This window comes from Paroedura picta, chromosome 6 (assembly GCF_049243985.1).
Source record: "Paroedura picta isolate Pp20150507F chromosome 6, Ppicta_v3.0, whole genome shotgun sequence".
In the NCBI taxonomy this organism is placed as follows: domain Eukaryota; kingdom Metazoa; phylum Chordata; class Lepidosauria; order Squamata; family Gekkonidae; genus Paroedura; species Paroedura picta.
This window is the reverse complement of record NC_135374.1, coordinates 42,024,925-42,044,163: the sequence shown is the minus strand read 5'-3', so window position 1 is coordinate 42,044,163 and position 19,239 is coordinate 42,024,925. Positions and strand designations below refer to the sequence as shown.

Here is a 19,239-nt window from a genome sequence, read left to right as displayed (position 1 = left end):
CCTAATATGTATTATTTTTTAGCTAGTGTGTTAAGTCTTTCTGAAGTTTGTTTTTTCTTTTAAGTCCCAGAACTACTTATGCATTGTGCTGACCTTGATTGACATCACATTTGTGGAAGCTAATAAGCTAGATTTCAGAAACTTGGGCTTGCCCTTCAAGTTGAAGGTCAGCTACTGTGAAATAAATGGCTGGTGCATTACAGGATACAAAGAGGGTAGTCCTTCCTGTATGTTATTTAAGTAAAAAGCCATGGGAGTGGATAAAGCCATATACTCATTGCTTGTTTAGAGGAGAAATTATTTAAATTACTAATTTATGTTAATCCTTAACCTGGGGCTTTGGAATAGGCAATTTGACTCACATTAAAAAAATAGTGAGTTGTAGTCTACAAAACATGGGCAAATTTGCCACAGAAGTAAAGGATCATACCATGCCTTGCCCAGCAATTCTGTTATCCATGAAAAATTACCTTATGGAACTATGATATTCCCATGGACAAAAAGCCATGTGGTAAGGATAACTGCAGTGATGAAGGATAATCAGGCAAAATCAAGAATCCAACTTTGCTCTCCAAATTAGCTGCTGTTCTTAACCTCTAGGCCAGGCTTTCTTACAGTGGTTTTGTGAATCCCTGGGGTTTCCTGATGGCCCCAGAAGGGTTTCCCCAATTGAGTGGGAGTTAATTAATTTTATTTTTAAATAATTAACTCGTGATATGGCCATATATGGTTGTGTGAACCTGCCTCCCCATCCCAAAATGGCTCATCATGGACCTGGAATCTTTGCTGGCCAAGGCTCATTTGCATGTGTTATTGACTGGAGTCCAGAGAGGTAAATATTTCATTTTCAATTAACTTGGTATAGTGGTTAAGAGTGGTAGCTTCTAACTTGGACATCTGGGTTTCATTCCCCACTCCTCCACATGCTGCCCACTGGGTGACCTTGGACTGGTTACAATGTTGCTAGAGCTGTTCTTGCAGAGCAGTTTCTCTCAGAACTCTTTCAGCTTCACCTACCCAACAGGGTGTCTTTTGTGGGGAGAGGAAGGGAAAGGCGATTGTAAGCCACTTTAAGAGTCCTTTGGGTAGTGAAAAGTGTGGTATAAAAACCAACTCTCCTATCTGCGTTGGCCCGTTGGGGGTGTGTGTCGGGGTGACAGAGCAGCGGATGCCTGCTGCAACCCTGCTCCCAGCCCACTGGGCTGTTTCTGTCGTTGGGGGAGTAGGGGCGATGGAGTACGATGATGCATCCTGTAGAAGTGTCTGGGTAATGTCTCTTCTAGTGATATGTGAGTTCTAGGAGCTTGGCAGGGAGGGGTGGCCTGCTGACATCACTTCTGGGGTTTCGCTAACCTGAAGAATGTTTCTGTGGTTTCTCAATGGTAAAACATTTGAGAAAGGTGCACTAGAGCATGCTGTTTCTCTAGCAGAGATTCCACTGGTATAAGAGAGGGAGAAAGTAAAGATAGCAGCTAAACAAGTAGCATCCTAAAAAAGCCTGACTTCACATTTCTCATTCATCTCCTGGGAACCATGATACCATTTGTAGATGTGGTTCCCTCGATGAGAGGTTACATGAATATCGTACAGTGCTTCCTTATCAAAATTATATTTGCTGAAAAATGCAAATATCTCAAACTCTCTGCCTTGCAATGTGAAATGGTGGACCATGGAAGGTCATCTGTTCAAAGGCAGAAAATTCCAGTTCAGGGTGGTGATGGCCCACATCATGACAGTCACTAGTCCACAAGAAATGATAATTTCTTGAGTAGGGTTACCAGTAGTGTGGAGTCGTTTGCTGATGTTAAAAGCAATTTGCTTAGTTCTGCAGCTTTCCACCCTAGAACATGGGTAGACATGTTTATATCCAGACAAATAACACAATGGCAAAAATGTATCTGAACAGGCAAGGTGGGGCTACCCGTTCCATAGCCTGCCAATAGAAGGAGCATTGCTCTTTTCCTAACCAGAGGAGTCTCACAGCAGAACCCATTGATATAGCTAGCAACTCTCAAGCCACCTGGTTTATCTGACAGCACCTGTATTCAGGTACTTGGTCCCTCAATTTATTAGCATTAAGAACTCCACAGGTGGTTCTCCTCACTTCATCTGTGAACACTCAAGTGGTCAGGTTTTTTACCTGTTTTGAGCATACTAAAAATCAGTGCCTGGATGTCCCATGGTTGGTTCATATTGTTCTATGCCTTTCTTCTGGTCTGAAGGTCTCAAGTGAACTGAAATGGGAACAAGCAGATCTAAACTGCAAGACACATCACTTCCAAGGAGATCTGTGTTTTGACAGCTAGTGGAGCATTTAGTACAGAACCCATCCCATAATGATTGGGATGCAGACAGGATTGCATCTAGCACCCAAACTCAGGAAAGTTGAAATGACCAGTGGGTCAATTAAAGGGCTAGTTTCAGTGGCTGAAGGTTTACCAGAAAAAAATGAGCCAAATCATTATTGCAGTAGAATTCTTTGCATTGGGGGAGAATGGTGCCTCCCAGTGAGTAAATATTTAGCTGGACATTGGGCCTTGTTTCCTTTACTCAGTTGGAGGTACTGTCCATTCATCAAACATGTGTCCTCCTGACCTTATTAGAAGAAATAATTTGAGGATCTGTTTGGGAATGTAACTTCTTCCACAGTTAAAGAGCATTCAGTTTGATAAGCTATTATTATCTTTAAACCCCCCCTGCTCCGGAGGAGCGGGAGGAATAAAGGAGTAAGGGCAAGTGGGGAGGAGTTAGGGCGGGCCCTGTCTGGGATAAAAACTCGGAGGGCCAAATCAGGAGCCGCAAAGCGGCTCCTGATTGGTCCCTCTGAGTGTGACTCGAGGGCCAAGGAGCCAATGGGGAGCCGCGCTTTGCGCGGCTCCCCATTGGCTGGTTGGCCCAGCCTTGCCTGGGCCGGCCAGGGAGTCGCCGCTCAGAGGAAGAAGACTTCTCCAGCGGTAAGTCCTCCAGCCGGCTTCCCCTCGCCTAGGGAGCCTTCTGCCAGGTCCTGGGGCAGGCTCGCCTATCCTTGGGCCCGGCAGAAGGCCACAAAGCCCACTCCCGCCGTCCCAAGCCTTCTGCCAGGCCCTGGGGCAGCCGAGCCTGCCCCTGGGCCCGGCAGTAGGCTGCAAAGCCTGCCGCCGCCGTCCCGAGCCTTCTGCAGGGCCCTTGGGCAGCCGAGCCTGCCTCTAGGCCCAGCAGAAGGTCCCAAGGCCACCTACCTTACTCTGTTCCTCCCTTCCTCCCAGCATTCCCTTTGTTTTTCCCTTCCTCCCTCTCTTCCATCTGCCTCTTTCTGGCTACCTGTTTCTCTCCCTCTTCTTCTGTCTCTATCTTCCTCCCTTTCTGTCTTTCTGTCTCTCTTTCTCCTTTTCCTCCTTCCTTCGCCCCATCCCTCCACCCACCCACCATGCTAGGGCCCGCTGTATTTTGGCCACAGCGGGCTTAATATCTAGTTTAATAATAAAATGTTACTACTCAAACCTATTGTAGAATAATTCAAGGCAGTATTCTATATTTCCTATGATTATAATAAGCACAACTCCAATATTTCAGTTAAAATTAATGCTTTCTTGACATATGTGTAAATACTGCAGAAAAATCCAGTAAGACAATATGTGTTAGGTATTTGAATGGGCTGGATAGTTCAGAGTAGTGGTTCTCACACAGGTCTCTGCTTGCCTTTTACAATTAGTAGAGCAGATTCTGTTCCTTGGACTTGTGTGGCAATGGATCATTTATCATAGAAAGCAGTGATTGGGGATGCCATACTTCTGTTATCCTTAGGGCACAGAATAGGGAGGATAAAAGTTATCTCCTTCCATTAATTACTATTCTGTTTGTTTTTCTTACTCCTGGTCCAACTTTGGCTGTTTTATTGGTTCCTGTCTTTTGCTTTGCCTCCATCCTCCCCCCCCCCAAAAAAAAATGATCTTGTGTCTAGTGACATTCAGTCTGATCTTGTTGAAATGCTGTTGGATGAGTAAAATCCTGAACTGAATTTTTTAAATGTTGAAATGTTGCAATTATCATATGCTGAGTAGTATAACTGGAATCAGGATATTGTCTCATTTGTAGCAGCCATGTAACAATATAGCAGTGGGTGTGAGTTGTGACTGGAATTAATTTCCTTTATATACTCAGTGGCTTGGATGTGCTTGTACTAGAGCTCTTGTGCAAGGGGAAACACAAGAAAAAGACCACAGTAGCTGCTCCCATTGTCAGACTTATTGTATCCCCCCCTTGCTTCCACTTGTGCAAGATACTGTGCAACCAGCATCTGAGCACTATAACATATAAGGAAAAAAATACTAGGTTCTGTACAAGGTCTTGCACAAAAAGAACTGTATTATCCCATTTGTCACTGGATCTAAGCCTGTGTGGGTTTGAAGGAAGGTAGAGCTTTTGAAGAGGTCAAAACAATTTGGGACACTGAAATAAGAAAAAAGAACGATGAAGCTCAAATTTAGAGTGGTAACAATAATAGTTCATTCTGGGTTGGCTATTAAAAGTACAGAGTTTTTAAAATCATTCACACATAATTCTCTGTATTAGAAATATATAAAAATCAGTAAAGATGTAAATCCTCAGAAAAGGGCCTTTCTATAGGAAGAATTTCAGAAATTGAAAGAACAGACTGCTATTACACATAATGATACAAAGGAGGCAAATCAAGTAATTTACATTTACAATAACAATATAAAATGCAATAAGACCTAATGAGAATTTGTTATGAGCAAAGGCATTGAGACGCGGAAAGTTTTTACCTAACATCTGATCAAAGGACCAATCATCCTAGACATTTGAGAAAACATGAATAGTACATATTTGACGTACTGTTTGCCCTGTAACAATATTTGGCTGTTAGCAAATATCCCATCTGTGAAGAAGGAAGAGTGAAAGAATAACATAGAAAAGGCTTGTATCCAATCACTGTTGTGGTTAGATTTTTTTTTTTATACCAGCTATTAGCTAGAATTCTTGGCTAGTCTATCCTTCCCCAGTTGGTCATATGCTGCTTATCATCCATAGCAAGTCTGGTCTTGAGTGTACCAACCATTCCTGGCTTTGAGCCCAAAATCCCTGGCCATCTGTTGTTCAGTTCTCTGTTAGTGAGTTCCCTGTTTAATTATCTTCTGGCTGACTTCCACTTTGTATTACGCCTGAAGGCCTTGGCCCAGTACTTTTATTGTCCTTTCAGGTCCACCTGATCTTTGTTCTATTTGGCTCCCTTTTCTTCCACCTGCTCTATTCCAAACAGTCACATTTGGGTCCGTCGATAATGAGGAAAGAAGGTATTTGAGCATGCCAAACAAGATTTCAAGTTGTACCTGCAAACTGCAAAACCTGCTTCTGAAGAAAACTTCCTAAATGTCATCAAGTTGTAAATTTAAAATATCCATTTGGAAGCTGTATCAATTAAGATCTAAAATGTGTTTGTAAGAGAAAACTATATTAACAGTAGACTGAAAACAACAGACTAAAAGATTGATACAGAGTTTGGCTCTGGACAAGAATCCGATAGCCCCCCTCCCCCCTCCCAGGTAGGTCCCTTACACATACATGATGATACTGGAGATAGAGCTGTTGCCATACATGATTGGGGGGGGGGGGTTCTTTCTTTTTTTGCTGGCTGTCCCTCTCTTTCTGCTACCCCTGCCCCTTCTTCATTTGTTTCTTTCTAGGGCTGGGAGACACCATGAAGTAACCTTAAAGTTCCTTACTCAGTTTCTTTGCATACATCTCCTCCCTCACATGTACAGGCATTGTTCTAGATACTGTTAGTTGATCTGACCACTTGGTCTTCAAGTAAGTGATTTTGTTTTGCTCCCTTGATAAATGTATAGAAAACCACTAAAGATTCATTTATTTCAAAGTTGTTTTTAGAGACAAAGTTCCTGGGAATCTCTCCTGTTCAGGTCCCATGGAAATGAATGGGACCAGCAGAAGGGTGCCAGTTTATTTGAATGGAATCCAAACAGGAGAATTTTCCAGGAGGTTGTGCCTCAAATCCATGAGAAAGTGTAATTCTGTAATAAAAAATCTAAGCAAGCTGTACAACCAAAGATCTTAGATCATGGTCTTAGATGGTAAAGACTTCACTGATTTGAAGAACACTTTGGTTTAGTGTTCAGGAAGCATGAAATACTGTATTGACGACTGATGTGTGAATTATGGCTAGAATCAAGCTATAGTAATCTGGTGTGTGTAATTTTGGTATACTGGTTGCTCTGCCTATACAACAACAAAAGTTTGCCCCTGAAGCACAAAATTAAATTAATCTTGCTCTGTCCATAACATGGTCTTTTAAAGCATACGTTTCAGAATCTGCATAAGCCATATGGTGGTGGTCTGCATATCATTTTATAATAGTACTAGAAATATAGCCCATTGCAGTCTGAAATGCAATGGGCGCTAGCAGCCCCCAGGAAAGGCGATCCACGCCTTTCCCTGGGCTCCGAGAGTTGTTTAAAGCAGCAGGACAGTTTTAAGAAGCTCTCCGAGCTCGGAGAGCTTTTTAAGGAGGCAGCACAGTTTTAAGAAGCTCTCCGTGCTCCGGGGAAGGCGATCCACGCCTTCCCCAGGGCTCGGAGAGCTTTTTAAGGAGGCAGCACAGTTTTTAGAAGCTCTCCGTGCTCCGGGGAAGGCGATCCACGCCTTCCCCGGGGCGCGGAGAGCTTTTTAAGGCGGCAGGGCAGTTTTAAGAAGCTCTCCGTGCTCCGGGGAAGACGATCCACGCCTTCCCCGGGGCGCGGAGAGCTTTTTAAGGCGGCAGGGCAGTTTTAAGAAGCTCTCCGTGCTCCGGGGAAGGCGATCCACGCCTTCCCCGGGGCGCGGAGAGCTTTTTAAGGCGGCAGGGCAGTTTTAAGAAGCTCTCCGTGCTCCGGGGAAGGCGATCCACGCCTTCCCCGGGGTGCGGAGAGCTTTTTAAGGCGGCATGGCAGTTTTAAGAAGCTCTCCGTGCTCCGGGGAAGGCGATCCACGCCTTCCCCGGGGCGCGGAGAGCTTTTTAAGGCGGCAGGGCAGTTTTACGAAGTTCTCCGAGCCCCGGGGAAGGCGATCCACGCCTTCCCTGGGGCTTGGGGAGTGTTTTAAGGGCCGGGGGCCAGGGACCCTACCTTTGCTCTCGGCGGCCAGCCAAGTAATGGCCGCCGTGGAGCAAAGGAAAGCTCTGGTGGGGGGTGGGGCGGAAAATGGCGGCGGTGGGCGGGGGAGGCTTCTGCCGGACCTGGGCGCTCCTCCACGGCAGCGGAGGAGCGCCCGGGTCCGGCAGAAGCCGGGAAGTGGCGGCGGTGGGCGGGGGAGGCTTCTGCCGGACCTGGGCGCTCCTCCACGGCAGCGGACGAGCGCCCGGGTCCGGCAGAAGCCGGGAAGTGGCGGCGGTGGGCGGGGGAGGCTTCTGCCGGACCTGGGCGCTCCTCCACGGCAGCGGAGGAGCGCCCGGGTCCGGCAGAAGCCGGGAAGTGGCGGCGGTGGGCGGGGGAGGCTTCTGCCGGACCTGGGCGCTCCTCCACGGCAGCGGAGGAGCGCCCGGGTCCGGCAGAAGCCGGGAAGTGGCGGCGGTGGGCGGGGGAGGCTTCTGCCGGACCTGGGCGCTCCTACACGGCAGCGGAGGAGCGCCCGGGTCCGGCAGAAGCCGGGAATTGGCGGCGGTGGGCGGGGGAGGCTTCTGCCGGACCTGGGCGCTCCTCCACGGCAGCGGAGGATCGCCCGGGTCCGGCAGAAGCCGGGAAATGGCGGCGGTGGGCGGGGGAGGCTTCTGCCGGACCTGGGCGCTCCTCCACGGCAGCGGAGGAGCGCCCGGGTCCGGCAGAAGCCGGAAAATGGCGGCGGTGGGCGGGGGAGGCTTCTGCCGGACCTGGGCGCTCCTCCACGGCAGCGGAGGAGCGCCCGGGTCCGGCAGAAGCCGGGAAGTGGCGGCGGTGGGCGGGGGAGGCTTCTGCCGGACCTGGGCGCTCCTCCACGGCAGCGGAGGAGCGCCCGGGTCCGGCAGAAGCCGGGAAGTGGCGGCGGTGGGCGGGGGAGGCTTCTGCCGGACCTGGGCGCTCCTCCACGGCAGCGGAGGAGCGCCCGGGTCCGGCAGAAGCCGGGAAGTGGCGGCGGTGGGCGGGGGAGGCTTCTGCCGGACCTGGGCGCTCCTCCACCGCAGCGGAGGAGCGCCCGGGTCCGGCAGAAGCCGGGAAATGGCGGCGGTGGGCGGGGTAGGCTTCTGCCGGACCTGGGCGCTCCTCCACGGCAGCGGAGGAGCGCCCGGGTCCGGCAGAAGCCGGGAAGTGGCGGCGGTGGGCGGGGGAGGCTTCTGCCGGACCTGGGCGCTCCTCCACGGCAGCGGAGGAGCGCCCGGGTCCGGCAGAAGCCGGGAAATGGCGGCGGTGGGCGGGGGAGGCTTCTGCCGGACCTGGGCGCTCCTCCACGGCAGTGGAAGAGCTCCCGGGTCCGGTAGAAGCTAGAAAATGGCGGCGGTGGGAAAGGAGCAGGGACGCCGCGTCTTCGACGCGGCGTCCCTGCTCCTTTCCCTAGTGGCAGGAGGGCGGCTGGAGGACTCACCGGGCAGGCAGCGTCTTCTGTCTGTCTGGTGACTCCCCAGCCAGGGCAAGCGAGGCTCGCGCAAGCGGCCAATGGGGAGCCGCACTTCGCGCGGCTCCCCATTGGCTGCTTGGCCTTGGATGGGCACTCGGGGGGCCCAATCAGGAGCCGCTTTGCGGCTCCTGATTGGCCCCCCCGAGTTTTTATCCCGGACAGGGCCCGCCCTAACTCCTCCCCACATGCCCTTACTCTTTTATTCCTCCCGCTCCTCCGGAGCGGGGGGAGGGGTTTAAAGATAAGCACCATGATGAAGAGCATTTTCTAGTGGTAAAAATGCTTTTTATACAATGTCTTGCATCCAAATGTTAACTTTGGATAGAAAAGAAAGTAATTTCAAAAGAGAATGAACATTTAAGTTTTTTTATTCCCAGATGAAAAATGCCAAAATTGAATTAAACATCATGTGTAAAATGGCCTGAACCTCCATTTCTTAATCCAAACATCCTTGCATAGATTTCAGTACCTTTGAAATTAACCATAAATTTTTATTGTAAAACTTAATAATCAGAAAGCCAATTAAAATGTGTATTAAAAGGATGGTATTTAAAACTTGTTGACATGGATTTGATTACTTCTCTGTAGTCCATGGATTGAATTTTTGAGGCCATTTGGAACATAATTTGTATCCTTTGACTCTGCATTTCTATGGAAAGTAGTCCACAGTACCTCATGGACACACTGTTGTTTCCTCTTCTGCAAATAACAGATAATTGCTTTTCATTGCCAGGATGTAAACTGCAGTTGGTCTAGCGGCATGCCCTTTGCTTTATGTTCTATATTAGTCAAGGAAGTAGAGATTTCTAAAAAATTAAAATTTTCCTTGTGAGATGCCATAATTGGCATTTCACTCACTGAGTGTTTAAACTTTCTAACCAATCTGAAGCAAATATAACCTCTGCTTCACGGCCAGCTGTGTGTGTTGCTATGGGAACTCAGTGGGGACTAGCTGCTGATTACTGTTCTAAGGACCACACCTGGCTGATTTGCATTCAATTTAAGTTGGGGAAATTTCAAAAGAAGAAAAGGGGAGCTTAGATTAGCCAGTGGGCAGCCAGAAAAGGCTTGTCATTTTGAAGCTGCCAGTTTGGATGACAAAAGCTGTTTTCTTATTCATCAGACTCCTTGGCAGACCCACACCATCGTTTGGAATTTTTGTAGACATTTTGGAGGTGGGGTGATGCTGCTTTACATTTTCTTATTTTACATTCCCTCTTAATACCTCAGGCCAGTAAATTTCATTATACAATACTGCATTTTTGTCTCTGTCTCTACCTCATTGTGTTCAAATCACATTAGAGAGCATGAAAGCTAAGGCAGAACTTTATTTTCTACCTCTTAGAAATTTTAAAGAATGAGCAAGGGGACCCACAAGAATTTGGGGCTGCCATCTTCTTTCCCTGTCCACCGTGGCTTCCTTTTTCTCTTCCATGAAAGACTTTTCTTTTTCCCGTTTCTTACTCTCCTTTCCATCCACCCGACAACCTACCTTTAACTGCTTCCCTGCCTTTAGTTTTCCCAACTTTGCTTTCCTTGGCAGCCTCTTCCTGAAAAATGTCTGGCCAAATTATGCAGTGCCAGCTGCTGAACCAGGCCTGGTTGTATAGTAGGGAACACTCAAGGACTTGTGAGGGGGTCCTCAGTTTTTGCTGTATCCCTTTCCCTACACTATTTCCTGGCAGCCCCTGGCATAACTTTTCCCTGCTTCCCTTCTTATTTCATCCAGCCTTTATCTGCCCCCCCCCCCATCAGCTACATTTATTATTTCACTTATACCCTGCTTTCCTCTACAATGGGAAATGAGCAAGTGACCAGATGGATGCTGCCTGGTCACAATTACTTCTCCAAAGGGTGAACCTACCAAGATGCCTCCTGGTAGACCGATAGTCTCTTCTCCCACCTGGGCTGGGCCAGTTCTGTGTCAGAACAGTGCCTGGGCCTTCAGAGATATTCAGTTGCCATGTCTAAGCTGACTGTTTCCATCATATGCACTCAGATATGGGTGGGTAGTCAAGTTGGTTTGAAGCAGCAGCTTTAAAACTAACAAACTTTTATTGTGACTGTAAACTTTTGTGTATGTGAAGAAGTGTGCAAGAACATGACAGTTTAGACTAAGAATAAAACTTTGTTCATCTTCTGCACTGTAATAGTTTGTACATGTGTTGTATTGGAAAACTTGTTTTTGTGCTCTTAAAGGCTAAACATTGAAAGAAAGAAGAGGAAAAAACCCTAATACATCCTTAAATTTGGGTAATTCAATTGGTTCTTAACATCCAATCGTTTGACCATGCAAATTTAATATATTCCTTTATCACTTAACCTGCATAAGTTTGAGAAAATGTTAAATCTCTCTGTTAGCATCCTGTTAGCAGTCTGGAAGTGGGAATCTTGTTGATTTTGAATTCAAAGATGGCAGAATTTTAATATTTTCCTCATTTAACACTGAACTGGAATATGACTAGGGCAAAACTCGTTTGTGGCTGCATATCTTTGCTTGTGCAGTGCTGATAAAATTATAACATAATGTAAACTGTGAATATAGGTGAATGGATTTGCACAAATTAAATGCTTTTGGGGTTGGGGCATTTGCACCTAGATAGTCGTAACATTTTAACTGCTTATTTAACTTTTTGAGTTCTGAGGTCTCACATGTCCCTCTTCACTTAGTTACTTTGCTAAAAAAAACTTTGCCATGCATAAGCACTGCCCAAAAGCTTTTAAAAAAATGTAGTTCTATTTTTGAAAAATGAAGAAAGTACAGAGATGAAAAGTTTATATATATCCAGTATGGTTAACATTAAATTGGAAAAATAGAATATCCTGCCCCAGTGGATTCCCCTGGAAAAATCATTTTAAAATCTTTCATATTATTCATTTATAGACTCCAGCTACTAAAGTAAGATCTAATAAAATATATTTAGCTTTATTTATCCACATATTATAAAAAGAATCCCAGCTATCTTTAAATTCTTCTGGTGGCCATTTATGTAATAAATTAGTCAGTTTCTCCATAGCTGCAAGATCTCTCATCCTCTCCAACCATGAAGCCACATCAGATAAATCTTGCTGTTTCCATCTTGATTCAATTGAGAGTCTAGCTGCTACAGGAGCATGGAAGAAAAATTATCTAGTTTTTATGGGCAGATTAACAGGAAATATGCTTAACAACATATATATAGGATCTAGTAGAAACTTGATCTTTAAATTTTCCTCAGTTACAACAAGAATTTTTATCCAGAATTTTTTAATACATTCACATGACCACCACTTGTGAAAAAAAGAACTAATCATGACATCTCCAACATTTCCTGTCAAATTGGTTTGACATTTTACTTATACCCTTAGGGGTAACATACCACCTGTAAAACATTTTATACCAATGTTCCCTCAATAATTGACATTTTGTAAATTTAACATTCTTAGGCCACAACTGTTCCCATGTTTGAAATGATACATTTTGACCTAAATTCTGCATCAATTTTATCATACAATTTTTTTACTGGTTCAGCCTCAATATCATCATCAGTATCAGTCATCAGTATCAATAAACCTTAATAATGTCCAAAGTGACTACTCACCCACTACCTGATTGGCCCTCAGCCAGGAATGGCCCACCTTGTAAGGGACTAATAAGGGTCAGCTCTCTGTCTCCAACTTCCTGCCAGTTTCAAACGTTTGCTGGGTGGAAGAGGAGCTGGCCTCAAAGCATGTCCACTGCCAGTAAGTTGCCCTGGCCTCTTTCAACTTGGACATGGGGGAGGGAGAGCTGGGGCAGCCTCTGCGTGCTCTCTGGAGGTGGAGGCTGGGGGTGGCCCAGAAATGGCCTCCTGCTGACCCTCTGGGATCCAGGTTGGCCCGGAAAAGCCTCTGCCCTCTGAATGTTTACTCATAAGTAAGTCGTGGCCCTCAGGAGGCAGCCCTTGTCCAGGAAGGGGTTAATAACAGGTCAGCTCTCTGACCCCAACTTCCTGCTGGTTTCAGAAGTTTGCTGGGTTGAGAGGTGCCAGTCTCATAGCATGCCCTGCTGCCAGTAAGTTGCCCTGGCCTCCTGGCCTCCTTCAACTTGGAGGATATGAAGGGAAGGAGGGAGCTGTGGCAGCCTCTGCATGCCTTCTGGAAGTAGGGGGCTGCAGAAACACCAGAAACTGCCCCCTGAAGGCCCTTTGGGGTCAAAGGTGACCAGGAAAAGCCTCTGCCCTGGGAATGTATACTTATGAATAAGTCATGTGAAGTTTGCAGTTTGCAATCTGAGAAGGTAGGAATGTTTTGGGGAAAGCCATCACAGGCAATTGAAGCAGTGAAAATAATGCTGATGTGGGTGGGATTGGGAAGATGTAGACTTTCCCTTTCCATATTGATATCACCTTAGTCTTGCTGCAGTCTTTCATAACGAAGCGCATTTGAGACTAAAGGCATGGAATGTGGGGAAACTGTAGATGGGGCACAGAAGCACTGTGAGGCCCTGGGGATATGTGGAATAGGGTTGGGCGCTTCGACCGCCGAAGCAACCATTTGCGGCCAAAGCAGCCAGCACCATGGCGTTGGGGCGGAAGGGTGGAAGGGCGGCGCGGCTGCACTAGTCAACGCACGCACACAGGCGCAGAGCTCTGGAATTCAACTTGGAGCCAGTGCATGTGCTGGAGAATAGGACAAATGTGTGCCCTCCAAGGTGTATCTGTAAGGACCCTGGCTGCCATGTTCTGGACCAGTTGTATATTCTGGAGCAGGGATAAGGGTAGGCCTGCATCAACCAAGTTACAGAAGTCCAGTCTAGAGGTGATCGTCACATGGATGACACTGGGTGGATATTCTGGGACCAGGTAGGTTGCTTGTAGTTTAGCTTGGTATAGGTGGGAAAACATCACCCATGCTACTGTAGAGACCTGTGCCTCCATGGATAAGGAAGCGTTGAATATCACTCCCAGATTTCTGACTGAGGTGGCAACCAGCACAGGACCTCCAACTTTGAGGGGCTGAGTTTGAGACCCCTCCCTGATGCTTTAAAGCAAACTAACTATTGGAGGCCATAGTTTGCATGTCCAAAGTAGGGTCAAGTCATAGGCAATTAATGGTGACCCCAAAAGATTTTCAAGGCAAGAGACTAAGAAAGATGGTTAGTCATTCCCTTCTTCTGCATAGTGACCCTTTCATTCCTTAGTGATCTCCCATCCAAATAGTAATGATTGCTGACCCTGCATAGTTTCTGACAAGATTGGACTAACCTGAGCCATTAGGTCAGGATGTCCACAGTGTAACTAACTAATTCTCACCTTGGTTTCCCTTCACTCAAAGCCCATGACCACTTAGCTATTCTGAAATCTTGGAAGAAAGACACAACAACCAAATCAGATTCTTTAAGCCATCAAAGTTTTAAGCTCTTATTGAGCAAAGACAAGACTCGGTCTGACTTTTTTAGCTCCATTCTTTCACGCTATACCATACCAGATGACTTACTGCATACATCAGCTAATATCTCTGATGTGCGTGATTGGGTGCTCAAAGCTGATTCATTGATTGATCACTGTTCAATTCTGCTATCACAATCATCCCCATGGTATAAAACAATTTTAAAAGACCACTCTAGAGCATCATATTTAATAAACATAACAACACACAATCTTAGAATGGCCCTAACATGTTTGTGGTTTGAAATGCCATCAGCCATGCTCTTTGGACGATATCTCCAAATACCCACAGCCCAACTTCTGTGCATATGTGGAAATTCATCTGTGGAGGACCTGCCCCACTATGTTTTGGCTTGTCCCCAGTACTCCGGACCCGGGGGCAAATTCCTTGCCAAGTTACTACCAAACTCACACCCCACTTCTGATTTTGATAAAGTCACCTATCTGTTATCAGATGTCGACCTCTATATTTCATATAGGGTGGCACTTTTCGCTCTGGCCGCCAAGAAGAACCGAGCCAAAGCTTTTTTACAGGTGTTCCCACCTTGATACACTGTGTTTTTTTAAATTGTAACTCAGTAGCCCTTGTCTACATTTTTATGTACGCAATATTGGAGAAATATTGTTTTATTCGTATTTGTACCATATTGTTTTTAATTATGTTTTGTAATAACCTTTGGCTATACACAATAAATGGTATCATATTGTAAATAATTCTTCCTCATTTATTTCCCCTGCTATTTATTTAGGCCAGTGGAGACAGCACACATTTTTTACTCATAGCTGTGTTACATGTGATATGAAGAAAGCACTCTTACATGTCAAGGAGCTGGCTGTTTTCAACTGTACCAAAGTTTCCTTGCAAAGACCTGTGTTATCTCCTTTAAAGGGGCCTGAAACTCTCCTTCCAACATGAAAGAGAGTGAGCAGTTGCTTCTGTGGCTCAAACTAAATACATTGACATAGATAATTTGAGAAGAAAGAATTTAGCACTATAACTGAATGCTAAATCTGCTTTTAAAAGTAACTTGATATGCTGCAAAATCAATTATTTACATAAGAACCTATGATTTGCATATAACAGTTTACTCAAAATGAGGAGAAGTCTATAAAAATTCGTTTGAGCCTTTCTGCCATAATGTATTTAGGAAATTGCAAAATAGTTTTTAAACCTTCTCACCAGTATGAGTGATCATTGAGTTGGTTGAAAGCAACATGAGTTCTACATTAACGGGAGAGATTTTAGAATAACAAATTGGTTTGTGTGCTCATAATACTGGCATGGGAAATAGTCATGTGGCCAGCTTCAAATCATGTATCTTATCTTCCTTTGAATGTATCTGAGAGCACTAATGGAGAAGCTGTGCAACTGTGGAATATATCACTGTAACTGCACATAAAGGACAAAATATCTGATCCCCTTCCCCCCAAAAGAAGAAGAGCTGGTTTTTTATTGCCCTGCTTTTCACTGCCTAGAGTTCCAAAGCAGCTTACAAACACCTTTCCCTTCCTCTCCTCACAACAGACACTCTAACAGCCATTATTATTGAAAATAAATGACTATAGAATCCTACTCTAATCAAAACCTTGACCTGCTCTGTAGAGATTTCTTTGTAATTTCATTTCATTCTTCTAGTCACTGTCCCAGTGGATAAGAGTTTTGAGACAAATCCTGGCATCTGACTCTCCAAGGGTCACCTCTGTATTAATGTATCTTGTCACGAAGCCAAGTTCCGGCCTCTGTTATTAACTCCAGAGGTAGGATGAGAATGTGTGTGAACCTGGATCTTGTTAGAAATTAAATTTCCTAATGGCACCCTGCCTCATCAGTCTCTTACACCTTCTCAGAGTGGCCCTCCTGGTAAGGATGAAATCTCCACCTTAGAAAAGGGAATTCTAGCCTTCACATGAAGTTCATATTAGCTGTAGAGCACAGTATATATTAAACATCAAGAACCTCTGCCCTTGAATTGTTAAACCAGCAATATATCATTACTAGTTATTAGGACTGTTATGGCTTTGGACAGGAATGTTAGGATTGTGAAGAAGCTGCTCAATTTTGACAGCTGCAAATGGTCAGCTATGAAGGCTTATATTGCCGCTTCCCTTGCTGCCTCTGGAATTTGAAAGAAGCAGAGATGTAGTACCAGATGGGAATTATGCAAATTAGGGATGCTAATTTAGCATACCCTATTTGCATGATTAGCCCAGCTGTTTTGCATAATATGCAGATTTTCTTCTGGCTTTGGGGAAGTTGGGATGTGACAGCCATCCTCACAGCAGTACAGAGAGAGGGGAGGAAAAGAACAGGGAAAATTTTTGATTAAATAACTTTTCCAGTTCTTGCTGCAGAACTAGATGCAGAACGGAAGTTGGTTAGTTGTGCTCAGTTGGTTACAAGCATCTGTGCCAAACACAAAGAACTCTTCTGCCCTCTCCATAACAGCATGGCAACCTAGGTTGATAGCTAGCAAGTAATTCATGTTGTTCCCGCCTTTTGCCATTTCTCAAATCATTTACTGAAAGGGGAAGGGAGAACAAAATAGATGTGATTTGATTCCATTCTGGTTTATTATTCATTAGTATCAGGAAGGCCTGTAAGTGTCAGTGTTGTGACTTCAACTTGTAACAGAAGGTTGCAACAAAAGTAGAATTCTTTGATGATTGCAACTGAGCAAAATCTGAGGGTGATAAAAGATTGGGTTGGAAATATTCCTTGAGGTTTGAAAGTGGGGCCACAAAAGAGTATAATGCTTATGCAGCCACCCAACCAGCTATATAACACCCCTGGCCTATTTCAGGTCAAGAGAACATTGCTGAGAGGAGGTAAAATTGCCAGACAGGTATAGGTTTATGTTCTGGAATTCCACATTTCCTAGGTGTGCATGAACCTGACTAGGGTCAGGACTGCTATCCACAGAGACACCTCCTTTTAGGATTGCCAGTTTCCTAGTGAGGCACAAAACCCATACCAAACCATGAGCTAGCGCCTGTTGCATTATAGCATGCAACAGGCTTTACTAATAGTATTTAAATAAATTTCTTAATGCTTCTGGCAATCCATTCCTTAAAATATCTTTTTGTATGTAGTTACTGACTTACATTTCTTTTGCCAAAGCCTGTGTTCCCTTCTGTTCAAGTTGTCAGGGGCAGACCTTCCACTTTTTAAAAGACTCTTTTTATAGCTTCTTTGGCTTGCATTGTGCCTTCTTTTTAGAGTTGGAAATACTTTCCCTAACTTCGTGGGATGCATTCTGTCTGAGCTTCAATTAGTGAGTTTTAAATCACTTCCAAGCCTCCTCTAGGGGTTTGACTCTCTAGTGTTTCCCCTACAGCTTCCTTTTAAATATTTTAAATATTCACTTCACTTGTATAAAGTTCCCTCTTTTGAGTTCAGATGTTATAGCTTGGGACTTAACTTTCCTGAATGCTGATTTTAAAAGCATTGTGATCACTGTTCCGAACTCTTGCTACAATCTCTATACCTCTCACCTGGTCTTGAGACCTGCTTAGAACAAGTCCGAGATCACTACTTCTCTGGTTGGCTCTGTATCCAGTTGCTTCAGTACCAAGTCATTTTGGGTCTCTAGGAATCTAATTCCTACAGTATGATTTGAGCACATGTTTATCTAGTCAATGTGAGGTAGTTAAAGTCTCCCAGTATAATAACATTAACCCTTATTCCCTTCTCCATCTGAAGATCAGCCTCCAGCTGGGCAATATACACCTTCACTTTCAAGTAACTTTTAGGGCTCAGTAGAGCCTCTTGTGGCGCAGAGCAGTAAGGCAGCAGACATGCAGTCTGAAAGCTCTGCCCATGAGGCTGGGAGTTCGATCCCAGCAGCCGGCTCATGGTTGACTCAGCCTTCCATCCTTCCGAGGCTGGTAAAATGAGTACCCAGCTTGCTTGCTGGGGGGTAAATGGTAATGACCGGGGAAGGCACTGGCAAACCACCCCGTATTGAGTCTGCCATGAAAACGCTAGAGGGCGTCACCCCAAGGGTCAGACATGACTCGGTACTTGCACGGGGGATACCTTTACCTATTTCCAGTGATATTGTTTCTGTTAGGGAATTAATTCCCCTGATGTTTTCTAACTATGCTCTTTGATGTATAATACAACACCTTTACCAACCATCCCTCCCTGTTCTGCAGATAGTGCTTATACTCAGGAATAACTGTATCTTACAGATATTTTCCATACTACCATGTTTATGAGATGCCTACCGTAGCTCAATTGTCATTGAGCACTAAGCACTTGAGCTCCCCCATCTTGGTTTGGAGACTTCTAACATTGGCATTTATTTATTTGTTCAATGTATAGACTGCCACTCCCAGCAACGTGGCATAATAACAGTTTAAACAGTTTAAAAAGCCCCATAAACAATCATAAGACCCCCGAAAATTACAAATTCAATTACCATTAAAATAGTGATAGATATAAAATTCCTTTCCCAATGACTGTTAACTGCAGTCGTAATATGGTTAACAATGCTCTGGATGTAAATTGGGTAAATTGTTATCATCTGGGTCTGGTCTAGCACCAAGCGCAGGAAGCCCGAGGGAGGGAAGATCCAATTCAAATACCCCGGGGCTTCAGCCCAACCTTAACCAAACACTCGGTGGAAGAGCTCCATTTTGCAGCCCTTGTGAAACCTTGAGAGCTCTGTCAGGGCCTGCAGCTCTTTTGGGAGCTCATTCCACCATGTAGGGGCCAGGACTGAAAAATCCCTGGCCCTGGTCGAGGCCCACGACCATCAGCAGATTTTTTAATCTATTTTGTGCTTCTGGCATCCTGCTCATCGATTGTTTCTCACAGTCAGAGGGTGTCTTTGTGCAGGGGATGGGAGTTATGTCCTCATTGGCCTCAATAAAATGCCTGATGGAAGGGCTCTGTCTTGCACAGAAATTAAACCGAATTGGACCAATGGTGTGAAGATCCATTGTTCATGATTGTATATAATTAGTTTCCCCCCCTGGGGTTTCTCAGTTCAGTTCTGCCTCTTGTCCCACCATGCCGATCTCACTCATTTCCACTGCTCTGGACAGACGAACGTTCTATCTCAATCTACCCCGCAAGGCTGTTGTGTGGATGAAATGGAAGAGATGTCAGCCACTTTGGGACCCCCTTGGAGGGAAGGGCAGGGTACGAACAGTAACGAAACCAAAGATTTGGAAGAGCAAAAATTGAGTCCAGGGGCACCTTCAAGACCAACAAAGATTTGAGCTTTCGTGTGCAGGCACCCTCACTCAG

At 45.4% G+C, this 19,239-nt stretch overlaps 1 protein-coding gene across 9 annotated transcripts in view; it reads left to right on the top strand.

Annotated features, from left to right (window-relative positions):
* POU2F1 (POU class 2 homeobox 1) overlaps positions 1-19,239 on the top strand; it is a 127,769-nt gene that overhangs the window by 35,049 nt on the left and 73,481 nt on the right. The window lies entirely within an intron of this gene.